We start from the raw sequence: 19,900 nt of genomic DNA on the forward strand, positions 1-19,900 counted from the left end.
CCAGACTATTTCATATGGACGCAAATTGTGTGTTAAATCGGCAATGTGAGGGAGCGAGGGATGCAGTAAAGGAGGAATAATGCATCGGAAAAGAGATACTCGGAACCCCAAAGGAAATCCTATCGTTTCCGTAGAAACGTATCTCGATTTACAAGGACAATGCAGGCAATCCAGAGTATTTCATATGGACGCAAATTGTGTGTTAATTCGTCAATGTGAGGGAGCGTGGGATGCAGTAAAGGAGGAATAATGCATCGGAAAAGAGATACTCGGAACCCCAAAGAAAATCCTATCGTTTCCGTAGAAACGTATCTCGATTTAGAAGGACAATGCAGGGAATCCAGAGTATTTCATATGGACGCAAATTGTGTGTTAATTCGTCAATGTGAGGGAGCGAGGGATGCAGTAAAGGAGGAATAATGCATCGGAAAAGAGATACTCGACTCCTAAAAGAAAATCCCATCGTTTCCGTAGAAACGTATCTCGATTTAGAAGGACAATGCAGGGAATTCAGAGTATTTCATATGGACGCAAATTGTGTGTTAATTCGTCAATGTGACGGAGCGAGGGAAGCAGTAAAGGAGGAATAATGCATCGGAAAAGAGATACTCGGAACCCCAAAGAAAATCCTATCGTTTCCGTAGAAACGTATCTCGATTTAGAAGGACCATGCAGGGAATCCAGAGTATTTCATATGGACGCAAATTGTGTGTTAATTCGGCAATGTGAGGGAGCGAGGGATGCAGTAAAGGAGGAATAATGCATCGGAAAAGAGATACTCGGAACCCCAAAGAAAATCCACTCGTTTCCGTAGAAACGTATCTCGATTTAGAAGGACAATGCAGGGAATCCAGAGTATTTCATTTGGACGCAAATTGTGTATTAATTCGTCAATGTGAGGGAGCGAGGGATGCAGTGAAGGAGGAATAATGCATCGGAAAAGAGATACTCGGAACCCCAAAAAAAATCCTATCGTTTCCGCAGAAACGTATCTCGATTTAGAAGGACATTGCAGGGAATCCAGAGTATTTCATATGGACGCAAATTGTGTGTTAATTCGACAATATGAGGGAGCGAGGGATGCAGTAAAGGAGGAATAATGCATCGGAAAAGAGATACTCGGAACCCCAAAGAAAATCCTATCGTTTCCGTAGAAACGTATCTCGATTTAGAAGGACAAGGCAGGGAATCCAGAGTACTTCATATGGACGCTAATTGTGTGTTAATTCGTCAGAGTGAGGGAGCGAGGGATGCAGTAAAGGAGGAATAATGCATCGGAAAAGAGATACTCGGAACCCCAAAGAAAATCCTATCGTTTCCGTAGAAACGTATCTCGATTTACAAGGACAATGCAGGGAATCCAGAGTATTTCATATGGACGCAAATTGTGTGTTAATTCATCAATGTGAGGGGGCGTGGGATGCAGTAAAGGAGGAATAATGCATCGGAAAAGAGATACTCGACTCCCAAAAGAAAATCCTATCGTTTCCGTAGAAACATATCTCGTTTTAGAAGGGATAATACAGGGAACCCAGACTATTTCATATGGACGCAAATTGTGTGTTAAATCGGCAATGTGAGGGAGCGAGGGATGCAGTAAAGGAGGAATAATGCATCGGAAAAGAGATACTCGGAACCCCAAAGGAAATCCTATCGTTTCCGTAGAAACGTATCTCGATTTACAAGGACAATGCAGGGAATCCAGAGTATTTCATATGGACGCAAATTGTGTGTTAATTCATCAATGTGAGGGAGCGTGGGATGCAGTAAAGGAGGAATAATGCATCGGAAAAGAGATACTCGGAACCCCAAAGAAAATCCTATCGTTTCCGTAGAAACGTATCTCGATTTAGAAGGACAATGCAGGGAATCCAGTGTATTTCATATGGACGCAAATTGTGTGTTAATTCGTCAATGTGAGGGAGCGAGGGATGCAGTAAAGGAGGAATAATGCATCGGAAAAGAGATACTCGACTCCTAAAAGAAAATCCCATCGTTTCCGTAGAAACGTATCTCGATTTAGAAGGACAATGCAGGGAATCCAGAGTATTTCATATGGACGCTAATTGTGTGTTAATTCGTCAATGTTAGGGAGCGAGGTATGCAGTAAAGGAGGAATAATGCATCGGAAAAGAGATACTCGGAACCCCAAGGAAAATCCTATCGTTTCTGTAGAAACGTATCTCGATTTAGAAGGACAATGCAGGGAGTCCAGATTATTTCATATGGACGCAAATTGTGTGTTAATTCGTCAATGTGAGCGAGCGAGGGATGCAGTAATGGAGGAATAATGCATCGGAAAAGAGATACTCGGAACCCAAAGAAAATCCTATAGTTTTCGTAGAAACGTATCTCGATTTAGAAGGACAATGCAGGGAATCCAGAGTATTTCATATGGACGCAAATTGTGTGTTAATTCGTCAATGTGAGGGAGCGAAGGATGCAGTAAAGGAGGAATAATGCATCGGAAAAGAGATACTCGGAACCCCAAAGAAAATCCTATCGTTTTCGTAGAAACGTATCTCGATTTAGAAGGACAATGCAGGGAATCTAGAGTATTTCATATGGACACAAATTGTGTGTTAATTCGTCAATGTGAGGGAGCGAGGGATGCAGTAAAGGAGGAATAATGCATCGGAAAAGAGATATTCGGAACTTCAAAGAAAATCCTATCGTTTCCGTAGAAACGTATCTCGATTTAGAAGGACAATGCAGGGAATCCAGAGTATTTCATATGGACGCAAGTTGTGTGTTAATTCGTCATTGTGAGGGAGCGAGGGATGCAGTAAAGGAGGAATAATGCATCGGAAAAGAGATACTCGGAAACACAAAGAAATTCCTGTCGTTTCCGTAGAAACGTATCTCGATTTAGAAGGACAATGCCATGAATCCAGAGTATTTCGTATGGACGCAAATTGTGAGTTAATTCGTCAATGTGAGGGAGCGAGGGATGCAGTAAAGGAGGAATAATGCATCGGAAAAGAGATACTCGGAACCCCAAAGAAAATCCTATCGTTTCCGTAGAAACGAATCCCGATTCAGAAGGACAATGCGGGGAATGCAGAGAATTTCATATGGACGCAAATTGTGTGTTAATTTGTCAATGTCAGGGAGCGAGATATGCAGTAAAGGAGGAATAATGCATCGGAAAAGAGATACTCGGAACCCCAAAGAAAATCCTATCGTTTCTGTAGAAACATATCTCGATTTAGAAGGACAATGCAGGGAATCCAGAGTATTTCATATGGACGCAAATTGTGTGTTAATTGGTCAATGTGAGGGAGCGAGGGATGCAGTAAAGGAGGAATAATGTATCGGAAAAGAGATACTTGGAACCCTAAAGAAAATCCTATCGTTTCCGTAGATACGTATCTCGATTTAGAAGGACCATGCAGGGAATCCAGAGTATTTCATATGGACGCAAATTGTGTGTTAATTCGTCAATGTGAGGGAGCGAGGAATGCAGTAAAGGAGGAATAATGCATCGGAAAAGAGATACTCGGAACCCCAAAGAAAATCCTATCGTTTCCGTAGAAACGTATCTCGATTTACAAGGACAATGCAGGGAATCCAGAGTATTTCATATGGGCGCAAATTGTGTGTTAATTTGTCAATGTGAGGGAGCGTGGGATGCAGTAAAGGAGGAATAATGCATCGGAAAAGAGATACTCGGAACCCCAAAGAAAATCCTATCGTTTCCGTAGAAACGTATCTCGATTTAGAAGGACAATGCAGGGAATCCAGAGTATTTCATATGGACGCAAATTGTGTGTTAATTCGTCAATGTGAGGGAGCGAGGGATGCAGTAAAGGAGGAATAATGCATCCGAAAAGAGATACTCGACTCCTAAAAGAAAATCCCATCGTATCCGTAGAAACGTATCTCGATTTAGAAGGACAATGCAGGGAATTCAGAGTATTTCATATGGACGCAAATTGTGTGTTAATTCGTCAATGTGACGGAGCGAGGGAAGCAGTAAAGGAGGAATAATGCATCGGAAAAGAGATACTCGGAACCCCAAAGAAAATCCTATCGTTTCCGTAGAAACGTATCTCGATTTAGAAGGACCATGCAGGGAATCCAGAGTATTTCATATGGACGCAAATTGTGTGTTAATTCGGCAATGTGAGGGAGCGAGGGATGCAGTAAAGGAGGAATAATGCATCGGAAAAGAGATACTCGGAACCCCAAAGAAAATCCTCTCGTTTCCGTAGAAACGTATCTGGATTTAGAAGGACAATGCAGGGAATCCAGAGTATTTCATATGGACGCAAATTGTGTGTTAATTCGTCAATGTGAGGGAGCGAAGGATGCAGTAAGGGAGGAATAATGCATCGGAAAAGAGATACTCGGAACCCCAAAGAAAATCCTATCGTTTTCGTAGAAACGTACCTCGATTTAGAAGGACAATGCAGGGAATCTAGAGTATTTCATATGGACGCAAATTGTGTGTTAATTCGTCAATGTGAGGGAGCGATGGATGCAGTAAAGGAGGAATAATGCATCGGAAAAGAGATACTCGGAACTTCAAAGAAAATCCTATCGTTTACGTAGAAACGTATCTCGATTTAGAAGGACAATGCAGGGAATCCAGAGTATTTCATATGGACGCAAATTGTGTGTTAATTCGTCATTGTGAGGGAGCGAGGGATGCAGTAAAGGAGGAATAATGCATCGGAAAAGAGATACTCGGAAACACAAAGAAATTCCTGTCGTTTCCGTAGAAACGTATCTCGATTTAGAAGGACAATGCCGTGAATCCAGAGTATTTCATATGGACGCAAATTGTGTGTTAATTCGTCAATGTGAGGGAGCGAGGGATGCAGTAAAGGAGGAATAATGCATCGGAAAAGAGATACTCGGAACCCCAAAGAAAATCCTCTCGTTTCCGTAGAAACGAATCCCGATTCAGAGGGACAATGCGGGGAATGCAGAGAATTTCATATGGACGCAAATTGTGTGTTAATTTGTCAATGTCAGGGAGCGAGGTATGCAGTAAAGGAGGAATAATGCATCAGAAAAGAGATACTCGGAACCCCAAAGAAAATCCTATCGTTTCCGTAGAAACATATCTCGATTTAGAAGGACAATGCAGGGAATCCAGAGTATTTCATATGGACGCAAATTGTGTGTTAATTGGTCAATGTGAGGGAGCGAGGGATGCAGTAAAGGAGGAATAATGTATCGGAAAAAAGATACTTGGAACCCTAAAGAAAATCGTATCGTTTCCGTAGATACGTATCTCGATTTAGAAGGACAATGCAGGGAATCCAGAGTATTTCATATGGACGCAAATTGTGTGTTAATTCGTTCATGTGAGGGAGCGAGGGATGCAGTAAAGGAGGAATAATGCATCGGAAAAGAGATACTCGGAACCCCAAAGAAAATGCTATCGTTTCCATAGAAACGTATCTCGATTTAGAAGGACAATGCAGGGAATTCAGAGTATTTCATATGGACGCAAATTGTGTGTTAATTCGTCAATGTGAGGGAGCGAGGGATGCAGTAAAGGAGGAATAATGCATCGGAAAAGAGATACTCGGAACCCCAAAGAAAATCCTATCGTTTCCGTAGAAACGTATCTCGATTTAGAAGGACAATGCAGGGAATCCAGAGTATTTCATATGGACGCAAATTGTGTGTTAATTCGTCAATGTGAGGGAGCGAGGGATGCAGTAAAGGAGGAGTAATGCATCGGAAAAGAGATACTCGGAACCCCTAAGAAAATCCTATCGTTTCCGTAGAAAAGAATCCCAATTTAGAAGGACAATGCAGGGAACCCAGAGTATTTCATATGGATGCAATTTGTGTGTTAATTCGTCAATTTGAGGGAGCGAGGGATGTAGTAAAGGAGGAATAATGCATCGGAAAAGAGATACTCGGAACCCCAAAGAAAATCCTGTCGTTTCCATAGAAACGTATCTCGATTTAGAAGGACAATGCGGGGATCCAGAGTATTTCATATGGACGCAAATTGTGTGTTAATTCGTCAATGTGAGGGAGCGAGGGATGCAGTAAAGGAGGAGTAATGCATCGGAAAAGAGATACTCGGAACCCCAAAGAAAATCCTATCGTTTCCGTAGAAACGTATCTCGATTTAGAAGGACAATGCAGGGAATCCAGAGTACTTCATATGGACGCAAATTGTGTGTTAATTCGTCAACGTGAGGGAGCGAGGGATGCAGTAAAGGAGGAATAATGCATCGGAAAAGAGATACTCGGAACCCCAAAGAAAATCCTATCGTTTCCGTAGAAACGTATCTCGATTTAGAAGGACAATGCAGGGAATCCAGAGTATGTCATATAGACGCAAATTGTGTGTTAATTTGTCAATGTGAGGAAGCGAGGTATGCAGTAAAGGAGGAATAATGCATCGGAAAAGAGATACTCTTAACCCCAAAGAAAATCCTATCTTATTCATAGAAACGTATCTCGATTTAGAAGGACAATGCAGGGAATCCAGAGTATTTCATATGGACGCAAATTGTGTGTTAATTCGTCAACGTGAGGGAGCGAGGGATGCAGTAAAGGATTAATAATGCATCGGAAAAGAGATACTCGGAACCCCAAAGAAAATCCTATCGTTTCCGTAGAAACGTTTCTCGATTTAGAAAGACAATGCAGGGAATCCAGAGTACTTCATATGGACGCAAATTGTGTGTTAATTCGTCAACGTGAGGGAGCGAGGGATGCAGTAAAGGATTAATAATGCATCGGAAAAGAGATACTCGGAACCCCAAAGAAAATCCTATCGTTTCCGTAGAAACGTATCTCGATTTAGAAGGACCATGCAGGGAATCCAGAGTATTTCATATGGACGCAAATTGTGTGTTAATTCGGCAATGTGAGGGAGCGAGGGATGCAGTAAAGGAGGAATAATGCATCGGAAAAGAGATACTCGGAACCCCAAAGAAAATCCTCTCGTTTCCGTAGAAACGTATCTCGATTTAGAAGGACAATGCAGGGAATCCAGAGTATTTCATATGGACGCAAATTGTGTGTTAATTCGTCAATGTGAGGGAGCGAGGGATGCAGTGAAGGAGGAATAATGCATCGGAAAAGAGATACTCGGAACCCCAAAGAAAAACCTCTCGTTTCCGTAGAAACGTATCTCGATTTAGAAGGACAATGCAGGGAATCCAGAGTATTTCATATTGACGCAAATTGTGTGTTAATTCGTCAATGTGAGGGAGCGAAGGATGCAGTAAGGGAGGAATAATGCATCGGAAAAGAGATACTCGGAACCCAAAGAAAATCCTATAGTTTTCGTAGAAACGTATCTCGATTTAGAAGGACAATGCAGGGAATCCAGAGTATTTCATATGGACGCAAATTGTGTGTTAATTCGTCAATGTGAGGGAGCGAGGGATGCAGTAAAGGAGGAATAATGCATCGGAAAAGAGATACTCGACTCCTAAAAGAAAATCCCATCGTTTCCGTAGAAACGTATCTCGATTTACAAGGACAATGCAGGGAATCCAGAGTATTTCATATGGACGCAAATTGTGTGTTAATTCATCAATGTGAGGGAGCGTGGGATGCAGTAAAGGAGGAATAATGCATCGGAAAAGAGATACTCGGAACCCCAAAGAAAATCCTATAGTTTTCGTAGAAACGTGTCTCGATTTAGAAGGACAATGCAGGGAATCCAGTGTATTTCATATGGACGCAAATTGTGTGTTAATTCGTCAATGTGAGGGAGCGAGGGATGCAGTAAAGGAGGAATAATGCATCGGAAAAGAGATACTCGACTCCTAAAAGAAAATCCCATCGTTTCCGTAGAAACGTATCTCGATTTAGAAGGACAATGCAGGGAATCCAGAGTATTTCATATGGACGCAAATTGTGTGTTAATTCGTCAATGTTAGGGAGCGAGGTATGCAGTAAAGGAGGAATAATGCATCGGAAAAGAGATACTCGGAACCCCAAGGAAAATCCTATCGTTTCTGTAGAAACGTATCTCGATTTAGAAGGACAATGCAGGGAGTCCAGAGTATTTCATATGGACGCAAATTGTGTGTTAATTCGTCAATGTGAGCGAGCGAGGGATGCAGTAATGGAGGAATAATGCATCGGAAAAGAGATACTCGGAACCCAAAGAAAATCCTATAGTTTTCGTAGAAACGTATCTCGATTTAGAAGGACAATGCAGGGAATCCAGAGTATTTCATATGGACGCAAATTGTGTGTTAATTCGTCAATGTGAGGGAGCGAAGGATGCAGTAAAGGAGGAATAATGCATCGGAAAAGAGATACTCGGAACCCCAAAGAAAATCCTATCGTTTTCGTAGAAACGTATCTCGATTTAGAAGGACAATGCAGGGAATCTAGAGTATTTCATATGGACGCAAATTGTGTGTTAATTCGTCAATGTGAGGGAGCGAGGGATGCAGTAAAGGAGGAATAATGCATCGGAAAAGAGATATTCGGAACTTCAAAGAAAATCCAATCGTTTCCGTAGAAACGTATCTCGATTTAGAAGGACAATGCAGGGAATCCAGAGTATTTCATATGGACGCAAGTTGTGTGTTAATTCGTCATTGTGAGGGAGCGAGGGATGCAGTAAAGGAGGAATAATGCATCGGAAAAGAGATACTCGGAAACACAAAGAAATTCCTGTCGTTTCCGTAGAAACGTATCTCGATTTAGAAGGACAATGCCATGAATCCAGAGTATTTCGTATGGACGCAACTTGTGAGTTAATTCGTCAATGTGAGGGAGCGAGGGATGCAGTAAAGGAGGAATAATGCATCGGAAAAGAGATACTCGGAACCCCAAAGAAAATCCTATCGTTTCCGTAGAAACGAATCCCGATTCAGAAGGACAATGCGGGGAATGCAGAGAATTTCATATGGACGCAAATTGTGTGTTAATTTGTCAATGTCAGGGAGCGAGATATGCAGTAAAGGAGGAATAATGCATCAGAAAAGAGATACTCGGAACCCCAAAGAAAATCCTATCGTTTCCGTAGAAACATATCTCGATTTAGAAGGACAATGCAGGGAATCCAGAGTATTTCATATGGACGCAAATTGTGTGTTAATTCGTCAATGTGAGGGAGCGAGGGATGCAGTAAAGGAGGAATAATGCATCGGAAAAGAGATACTCGACTCCTAAAAGAAAATCCCATCGTTTCCGTAGAAACGTATCTCGATTTAGAAGGACAATGCAGGGAATTCAGAGTATTTCATATGGACGCAAATTGTGTGTTAATTCGTCGATGTGACGGAGCGAGGGAAGCAGTAAAGGAGGAATAATGCATCGGAAAAGAGATACTCGGAACCCCAAAGAAAATCCTATCGTTTCCGTAGAAACGTATCTCGATTTAGAAGGACCATGCAGGGAATCCAGAGTATTTCATATGGACGCAAATTGTGTGTTAATTCGGCAATGTGAGGGAGCGAGGGATGCAGTAAAGGAGGAATAATGCATCGGAAAAGAGATACTCGGAACCCCAAAGAAAATCCTCTCGTTTCCGTAGAAACGTATCTGGATTTAGAAGGACAATGCAGGGAATCCAGAGTATTTCATATGGACGCAAATTGTGTGTTAATTCGTCAATGTGAGGGAGCGAAGGATGCAGTAAGGGAGGAATAATGCATCGGAAAAGAGATACTCGGAACCCCAAAGAAAATCCTATCGTTTTCGTAGAAACGTACCTCGATTTAGAAGGACAATGCAGGGAATCTAGAGTATTTCATATGGACGCAAATTGTGTGTTAATTCGTCAATGTGAGGGAGCGATGGATGCAGTAAAGGAGGAATAATGCATCGGAGAAGAGATACTCGGAACTTCAAAGAAAATCCTATCGTTTACGTAGAAACGTATCTCGATTTAGAAGGACAATGCAGGGAATCCAGAGTATTTCATATGGACGCAAATTGTGTGTTAATTCGTCATTGTGAGGGAGCGAGGGATGCAGTAAAGGAGGAATAATGCATCGGAAAAGAGATACTCGGAAACACAAAGAAATTCCTGTCGTTTCCATAGAAACGTATCTCGATTTAGAAGGACAATGCAGGGATCCAGAGTATTTCATATGGACGCAAATTGTGTGTTAATTCGTCAATGTGAGGGAGCGAGGGATGCAGTAAAGGAGGAGTAATGCATCGGAAAAGAGATACTCGGAACCCCAAAGAAAATCCTATCGTTTCCGTAGAAACGTATCTCGATTTAGAAGGACAATGCAGGGAATCCAGAGTACTTCATATGGACGCAAATTGTGTGTTAATTCGTCAATGTGAGGGAGCGAGGGATGCAGTAAAGGAGGAATAATGCATCGGAAAAGAGATACTCGACTCCTAAAAGAAAATCCCATCGTTTCCGTAGAAACGTATCTCGATTTAGAAGGACAATGCAGGGAATCCAGAGTATTTCATATGGACGCAAATTGTGTGTTAATTCGTCAATGTTAGGGAGCGAGGTATGCAGTAAAGGAGGAATAATGCATCGGAAAAGAGATACTCGGAACCCCAAGGAAAATCCTATCGTTTCTGTAGAAACGTATCTCGATTTAGAAGGACAATGCAGGGAGTCCAGAGTATTTCATATGGACGCAAATTGTGTGTTAATTCGTCAATGTGAGCGAGCGAGGGATGCAGTAATGGAGGAATAATGCATCGGAAAAGAGATACTCGGAACCCAAAGAAAATCCTATAGTTTTCGTAGAAACGTATCTCGATTTAGAAGGACAATGCAGGGAATCCAGAGTATTTCATATGGACGCAAATTGTGTGTTAATTCGTCAATGTGAGGGAGCGAAGGATGCAGTAAAGGAGGAATAATGCATCGGAAAAGAGATACTCGGAACCCCAAAGAAAATCCTATCGTTTTCGTAGAAACGTATCTCGATTTAGAAGGACAATGCAGGGAATCTAGAGTATTTCATATGGACGCAAATTGTGTGTTAATTCGTCAATGTGAGGGAGCGAGGGATGCAGTAAAGGAGGAATAATGCATCGGAAAAGAGATATTCGGAACTTCAAAGAAAATCCAATCGTTTCCGTAGAAACGTATCTCGATTTAGAAGGACAATGCAGGGAATCCAGAGTATTTCATATGGACGCAAGTTGTGTGTTAATTCGTCATTGTGAGGGAGCGAGGGATGCAGTAAAGGAGGAATAATGCATCGGAAAAGAGATACTCGGAAACACAAAGAAATTCCTGTCGTTTCCGTAGAAACGTATCTCGATTTAGAAGGACAATGCCATGAATCCAGAGTATTTCGTATGGACGCAACTTGTGAGTTAATTCGTCAATGTGAGGGAGCGAGGGATGCAGTAAAGGAGGAATAATGCATCGGAAAAGAGATACTCGGAACCCCAAAGAAAATCCTATCGTTTCCGTAGAAACGAATCCCGATTCAGAAGGACAATGCGGGGAATGCAGAGAATTTCATATGGACGCAAATTGTGTGTTAATTTGTCAATGTCAGGGAGCGAGATATGCAGTAAAGGAGGAATAATGCATCAGAAAAGAGATACTCGGAACCCCAAAGAAAATCCTATCGTTTCCGTAGAAACATATCTCGATTTAGAAGGACAATGCAGGGAATCCAGAGTATTTCATATGGACGCAAATTGTGTGTTAATTGGTCAATGTGAGGGAGCGAGGGATGCAGTAAAGGAGGAATAATGTATCGGAAAAGAGATACTTGGAACCCTAAAGAAAATCCTATCGTTTCCGTAGATACGTATCTCGATTTAGAAGGACCATGCAGGGAATCCAGAGTATTTCATATGGACGCAAATTGTGTGTTAATTCGTCAATGTGAGGGAGCGAGGAATGCAGTAAAGGAGGAATAATGCATCGGAAAAGAGATACTCGGAACCCAAAAGAAAATCCTATCGTTTCCGTAGAAACGTATCTCGATTTACAAGGACAATGCAGGGAATCCAGAGTATTTCATATGGGCGCAAATTGTGTGTTAATTCGTCAATGTGAGGGAGCGTGGGATGCAGTAAAGGAGGAATAATGCATCGGAAAAGAGATACTCGGAACCCCAAAGAAAATCCTATCGTTTCCGTAGAAACGTATCTCGATTTAGAAGGACAATGCAGGGAATCCAGAGTATTTCATATGGACGCAAATTGTGTGTTAATTCGTCAATGTGAGGGAGCGAGGGATGCAGTAAAGGAGGAATAATGCATCGGAAAAGAGATACTCGACTCCTAAAAGAAAATCCCATCGTTTCCGTAGAAACGTATCTCGATTTAGAAGGACAATGCAGGGAATTCAGAGTATTTCATATGGACGCAAATTGTGTGTTAATTCGTCAATGTGACGGAGCGAGGGAAGCAGTAAAGGAGGAATAATGCATCGGAAAAGAGATACTCGGAACCCCAAAGAAAATCCTATCGTTTCCGTAGAAACGTATCTCGATTTAGAAGGACCATGCAGGGAATCCAGAGTATTTCATATGGACGCAAATTGTGTGTTAATTCGGCAATGTGAGGGAGCGAGGGATGCAGTAAAGGAGGAATAATGCATCGGAAAAGAGATACTCGGAACCCCAAAGAAAATCCTCTCGTTTCCGTAGAAACGTATCTGGATTTAGAAGGACAATGCAGGGAATCCAGAGTATTTCATATGGACGCAAATTGTGTGTTAATTCGTCAATGTGAGGGAGCGAAGGATGCAGTAAGGGAGGAATAATGCATCGGAAAAGAGATACTCGGAACCCCAAAGAAAATCCTATCGTTTTCGTAGAAACGTACCTCGATTTAGAAGGACAATGCAGGGAATCTAGAGTATTTCATATGGACGCAAATTGTGTGTTAATTCGTCAATGTGAGGGAGCGATGGATGCAGTAAAGGAGGAATAATGCATCGGAGAAGAGATACTCGGAACTTCAAAGAAAATCCTATCGTTTACGTAGAAACGTATCTCGATTTAGAAGGACAATGCAGGGAATCCAGAGTATTTCATATGGACGCAAATTGTGTGTTAATTCGTCATTGTGAGGGAGCGAGGGATGCAGTAAAGGAGGAATAATGCATCGGAAAAGAGATACTCGGAAACACAAAGAAATTCCTGTCGTTTCCATAGAAACGTATCTCGATTTAGAAGGACAATGCGGGGATCCAGAGTATTTCATATGGACGCAAATTGTGTGTTAATTCGTCAATGTGAGGGAGCGAGGGATGCAGTAAAGGAGGAGTAATGCATCGGAAAAGAGATACTCGGAACCCCAAAGAAAATCCTATCGTTTCCGTAGAAACGTATCTCGATTTAGAAGGACAATGCAGGGAATCCAGAGTACTTCATATGGACGCAAATTGTGTGTTAATTCGTCAACGTGAGGGAGCGAGGGATGCAGTAAAGGAGGAATAATGCATCGGAAAAGAGATACTCGGAACCCCAAAGAAAATCCTATCGTTTCCGTAGAAACGTATCTCGATTTAGAAGGACAATGCAGGGAATCCAGAGTACTTCATATGGACGCAAATTGTGTGTTAATTCGTCAACGTGAGGGAGCGAGGGATGCAGTAAAGGAGGAATAATGCATCGGAAAAGAGATACTCGGAACCCCAAAGAAAATCCTATCGTTTCCGTAGAAACGTATCTCGATTTAGAAGGACAATGCAGGGAATCCAGAGTATGTCATATAGACGCAAATTGTGTGTTAATTTGTCAATGTGAGGAAGCGAGGTATGCAGTAAAGGAGGAATAATGCATCGGAAAAGAGATACTCTTAACCCCAAAGAAAATCCTATCTTATTCATAGAAACGTATCTCGATTTAGAAGGACAATGCAGGGAATCCAGAGTATTTCATATGGACGCAAATTGTGTGTTAATTCGTCAACGTGAGGGAGCGAGGGATGCAGTAAAGGATTAATAATGCATCGGAAAAGAGATACTCGGAACCCCAAAGAAAATCCTATCGTTTCCGTAGAAACGTTTCTCGATTTAGAAAGACAATGCAGGGAATCCAGAGTACTTCATATGGACGCAAATTGTGTGTTAATTCGTCAACGTGAGGGAGCGAGGGATGCAGTAAAGGATTAATAATGCATCGGAAAAGAGATACTCGGAACCCCAAAGAAAATCCTATCGTTTCCGTAGAAACGTATCTCGATTTAGAAGGACCATGCAGGGAATCCAGAGTATTTCATATGGACGCAAATTGTGTGTTAATTCGGCAATGTGAGGGAGCGAGGGATGCAGTAAAGGAGGAATAATGCATCGGAAAAGAGATACTCGGAACCCCAAAGAAAATCCTCTCGTTTCCGTAGAAACGTATCTCGATTTAGAAGGACAATGCAGGGAATCCAGAGTATTTCATATGGACGCAAATTGTGTGTTAATTCGTCAATGTGAGGGAGCGAGGGATGCAGTGAAGGAGGAATAATGCATCGGAAAAGAGATACTCGGAACCCCAAAGAAAATCCTCTCGTTTCCGTAGAAACGTATCTCGATTTAGAAGGACAATGCAGGGAATCCAGAGTATTTCATATTGACGCAAATTGTGTGTTAATTCGTCAATGTGAGGGAGCGAAGGATGCAGTAAGGGAGGAATAATGCATCGGAAAAGAGATACTCGGAACCCAAAGAAAATCCTATAGTTTTCGTAGAAACGTATCTCGATTTAGAAGGACAATGCAGGGAATCCAGAGTATTTCATATGGACGCAAATTGTGTGTTAATTCGTCAATGTGAGGGAGCGAGGGATGCAGTAAAGGAGGAATAATGCATCGGAAAAGAGATACTCGACTCCTAAAAGAAAATCCCATCGTTTCCGTAGAAACGTATCTCGATTTACAAGGACAATGCAGGGAATCCAGAGTATTTCATATGGACGCAAATTGTGTGTTAATTCATCAATGTGAGGGAGCGTGGGATGCAGTAAAGGAGGAATAATGCATCGGAAAAGAGATACTCGGAACCCCAAAGAAAATCCTATAGTTTTCGTAGAAACGTATCTCGATTTAGAAGGACAATGCAGGGAATCCAGTGTATTTCATATGGACGCAAATTGTGTGTTAATTCGTCAATGTGAGGGAGCGAGGGATGCAGTAAAGGAGGAATAATGCATCGGAAAAGAGATACTCGACTCCTAAAAGAAAATCCCATCGTTTCCGTAGAAACGTATCTCGATTTAGAAGGACAATGCAGGGAATCCAGAGTATTTCATATGGACGCAAATTGTGTGTTAATTCGTCAATGTTAGGGAGCGAGGTATGCAGTAAAGGAGGAATAATGCATCGGAAAAGAGATACTCGGAACCCCAAGGAAAATCCTATCGTTTCTGTAGAAACGTATCTCGATTTAGAAGGACAATGCAGGGAGTCCAGAGTATTTCATATGGACGCAAATTGTGTGTTAATTCGTCAATGTGAGCGAGCGAGGGATGCAGTAATGGAGGAATAATGCATCGGAAAAGAGATACTCGGAACCCAAAGAAAATCCTATAGTTTTCGTAGAAACGTATCTCGATTTAGAAGGACAATGCAGGGAATCCAGAGTATTTCATATGGACGCAAATTGTGTGTTAATTCGTCAATGTGAGGGAGCGAAGGATGCAGTAAAGGAGGAATAATGCATCGGAAAAGAGATACTCGGAACCCCAAAGAAAATCCTATCGTTTTCGTAGAAACGTATCTCGATTTAGAAGGACAATGCAGGGAATCTAGAGTATTTCATATGGACGCAAATTGTGTGTTAATTCGTCAATGTGAGGGAGCGAGGGATGCAGTAAAGGAGGAATAATGCATCGGAAAAGAGATATTCGGAACTTCAAAGAAAATCCAATCGTTTCCGTAGAAACGTATCTCGATTTAGAAGGACAATGCAGGGAATCCAGAGTATTTCATATGGACGCAAGTTGTGTGTTAATTCGTCATTGTGAGGGAGCGAGGGATGCAGTAAAGGAGGAATAATGCATCGGAAAAGAGATACTCGACTCCTAAAAGAAAATCCCATCGTTTCCGTAGAAACGTATCTCGATTTAGAAGGACAATGCAGGGAATTCAGAGTATTTCATATGGACGCAAATTGTGTGTTAATTCGTCAATGTGACGGAGCGAGGGAAGCAGTAAAGGAGGAATAATGCATCGGAAAAGAGATACTCGGAACCCCAAAGAAAATCCTATCGTTTCCGTAGAAACGTATCTCGATTTAGAAGGACCATGCAGGGAATCCAGAGTATTTCATATGGACGCAAATTGTGTGTTAATTCGGCAATGTGAGGGAGCGAGGGATGCAGTAAAGGAGGAATAATGCATCGGAAAAGAGATACCCGGAACCCCAAAGAAAATCCTCTCGTTTCCGTAGAAACGTATCTGGATTTAGAAGGACAATGCAGGGAATCCAGAGTATTTCATATGGACGCAAATTGTGTGTTAATTCGTCAATGTGAGGGAGCGAAGGATGCAGTAAGGGAGGAATAATGCATCGGAAAAGAGATACTCGGAACCCCAAAGAAAATCCTATCGTTTTCGTAGAAACGTACCTCGATTTAGAAGGACAATGCAGGGAATCTAGAGTATTTCATATGGACGCAAATTGTGTGTTAATTCGTCAATGTGAGGGAGCGATGGATGCAGTGAAGGAGGAATAATGCATCGGAGAAGAGATACTCGGAACTTCAAAGAAAATCCTATCGTTTACGTAGAAACGTATCTCGATTTAGAAGGACAATGCAGGGAATCCAGAGTATTTCATATGGACGCAAATTGTGTGTTAATTCGTCATTGTGAGGGAGCGAGGGATGCAGTAAAGGAGGAATAATGCATCGGAAAAGAGATACTCGGAAACACAAAGAAATTCCTGTCGTTTCCGTAGAAACGTATCTCGATTTAGAAGGACAATGCAGGGAATCCAGAGTATTTCATATGGACGCAAATTGTGTGTTAATTCGTCAATGTGAGGGAGCGAGGGATGCAGTAAAGGAGGAATAATGCATCGGAAAAGAGATACTCGGAACCCCAAAGAAAATCCTCTCGTTTCCGTAGAAACGAATCCCGATTCAGAGGGACAATGCGGGGAATGCAGAGAATTTCATATGGACGCAAATTGTGTGTTAATTTGTCAATGTCAGGGAGCGAGGTATGCAGTAAAGGAGGAATAATGCATCAGAAAAGAGATACTCGGAACCCCAAAGAAAATCCTATCGTTTCCGTAGAAACATATCTCGATTTAGAAGGACAATGCAGGGAATCCAGAGTATTTCATATGGACGCAAATTGTGTGTTAATTGGTCAATGTGAGGGAGCGAGGGATGCAGTAAAGGAGGAATAATGTATCGGAAAAAAGATACTTGGAACCCTAAAGAAAATCGCATCGTTTCCGTAGATACGTATCTCGATTTAGAAGGACAATGCAGGGAATCCAGAGTATTTCATATGGACGCAAATTGTGTGTTAATTCGTTCATGTAAGGGAGCGAGGGATGCAGTAAAGGAGGAATAATGCATCGGAAAAGAGATACTCGGAACCCCAAAGAAAATGCTATCGTTTCCATAGAAACGTATCTCGATTTAGAAGGACAATGCAGGGAATTCAGAGTATTTCATATGGACGCAAATTGTGTGTTAATTCGTCAATGTGAGGGAGCGAGGGATGCAGTAAAGGAGGAATAATGCATCGGAAAAGAGATACTCGGAACCCCAAAGAAAATCCTATCGTTTCCGTAGAAACGTATCTCGATTTAGAAGGACAATGCAGGGAATCCAGAGTATTTCATATGGACGCAAATTGTGTGTTAATTCGTCAATGTGAGGGAGCGAGGGATGCAGTAAAGGAGGAGTAATGCATCGGAAAAGAGATACTCGGAACCCCTAAGAAAATCCTATCGTTTCCGTAGAAACGAATCCCAATTTAGAAGGACAATGCAGGGAACCCAGAGTATTTCATATGGATGCAATTTGTGTGTTAATTCGTCAATTTGAGGGAGCGAGGGATGTAGTAAAGGAGGAATAATGCATCGGAAAAGAGATACTCGGAACCCCAAAGAAAATCCTGCCGTTTCCATAGAAACGTATCTCGATTTAGAAGGACAATGCGGGGATCCAGAGTATTTCATATGGACGCAAATTGTGTGTTAATTCGTCAATGTGAGGGAGCGAGGGATGCAGTAAAGGAGGAGTAATGCATCGGAAAAGAGATACTCGGAACCCCAAAGAAAATCCTATCGTTTCCGTAGAAACGTATCTCGATTTAGAAGGACAATGCAGGGAATCCAGAGTACTTCATATGGACGCAAATTGTGTGTTAATTCGTCAACGTGAGGGAGCGAGGGATGCAGTAAAGGAGGAATAATGCATCGGAAAAGAGATACTCGGAACCCCAAAGAAAATCCTATCGTTTCCGTAGAAACGTATCTCGATTTAGAAGGACAATGCAGGGAATCCAGAGTATGTCATATAGACGCAAATTGTGTGTTAATTTGTCAATGTGAGGGAGCGAGGTATGCAGTAAAGGAGGAATAATGCATCGGAAAAGAGATACTCTTAACCCCAAAGAAAATCCTATCTTATTCATAGAAACGTATCTCGATTTAGAAGGACAATGCAGGGAATCCAGAGTATTTCATATGGACGCAAATTGTGTGTTAATTCGTCAACGTGAGGGAGCGAGGGATGCAGTAAAGGATTAATAATGCATCGGAAAAGAGATACTCGGAACCCCAAAGAAAATCCTATCGTTTCCGTAGAAACGTATCTCGATTTAGAAAGACAATGCAGGGAATCCAGAGTACTTCATATGGACGCAAATTGTGTGTTAATTCGTCAACGTGAGGGAGCGAGGGATGCAGTAAAGGATTAATAATGCATCGGAAAAGAGATACTCGGAATCCCAAAGAAAATCCTATCGTTTCCGTAGAAACGTATCTCGATTTAGAAGGACCATGCAGGGAATCCAGAGTATTTCATATGGACGCAAATTGTGTGTTAATTCGGCAATGTGAGGGAGCGAGGGATGCAGTAAAGGAGGAATAATGCATCGGAAAAGAGATACTCGGAACCCCAAAGAAAATCCTCTCGTTTCCGTAGAAACGTATCTCGATTTAGAAGGACAATGCAGGAAATCCAGAGTATTTCATATGGACGCAAATTGTGTGTTAATTCGTCAATGTGAGGGAGCGAGGGATGCAGTGAAGGAGGAATAATGCATCGGAAAAGAGATACTCGGAACCCCAAAGAAAATCCTCTCGTTTCCGTAGAAACGTATCTCGATTTAGAAGGACAATGCAGGGAATCCAGAGTATTTCATATGGACGCAAATTGTGTGTTAATTCGTCAATGTGAGGGAGCGAAGGATGCAGTAAGGGAGGAATAATGCATCGGAAAAGAGATACTCGGAACCCAAAGAAAATCCTATAGTTTTCGTAGAAACGTATCTCGATTTAGAAGAACAATGCAGGGAATCCAGAGTATTTCATATGGACGCAAATTGTGTGTTAATTCGTCAATGTGAGGGAGCGAGGGATGCAGTAAAGGAGGAATAATGCATCGGAAAAGAGATACTCGACTCCTAAAAGAAAATCCCATCGTTTCCGTAGAAATGTATCTCGATTTAGAAGGACAATGCAGGGAATTCAGAGTATTTCATATGGACGCAAAATGTGTGTTAATTCGTCAATGTGACGGAGCGAGGGAAGCAGTAAAGGAGGAATAATGCATCGGAAAAGAGATACTCGGAACCCCAAAGAAAATCCTATCGTTTCCGTAGAAACGTATCTCGATTTAGAAGGACCATGCAGGGAATCCAGAGTATTTCATATGGACGCAAATTGTGTGTTAATTCGGCAATGTGAGGGAGCGAGGGATGCAGTAAAGGAGGAATAATGCATCGGAAAAGAGATACTCGGAACCCCAAAGAAAATCCTCTCGTTTCCGTAGAAACGTATCTCGATTTAGAAGGACAATGCAGGGAATCCAGAGTATTTCATATGGAC

This window comes from Schistocerca nitens, chromosome 2 (genome assembly GCF_023898315.1).
Source record: "Schistocerca nitens isolate TAMUIC-IGC-003100 chromosome 2, iqSchNite1.1, whole genome shotgun sequence".
Taxonomy (NCBI): Eukaryota; Metazoa; Arthropoda; class Insecta; order Orthoptera; family Acrididae; genus Schistocerca; species Schistocerca nitens.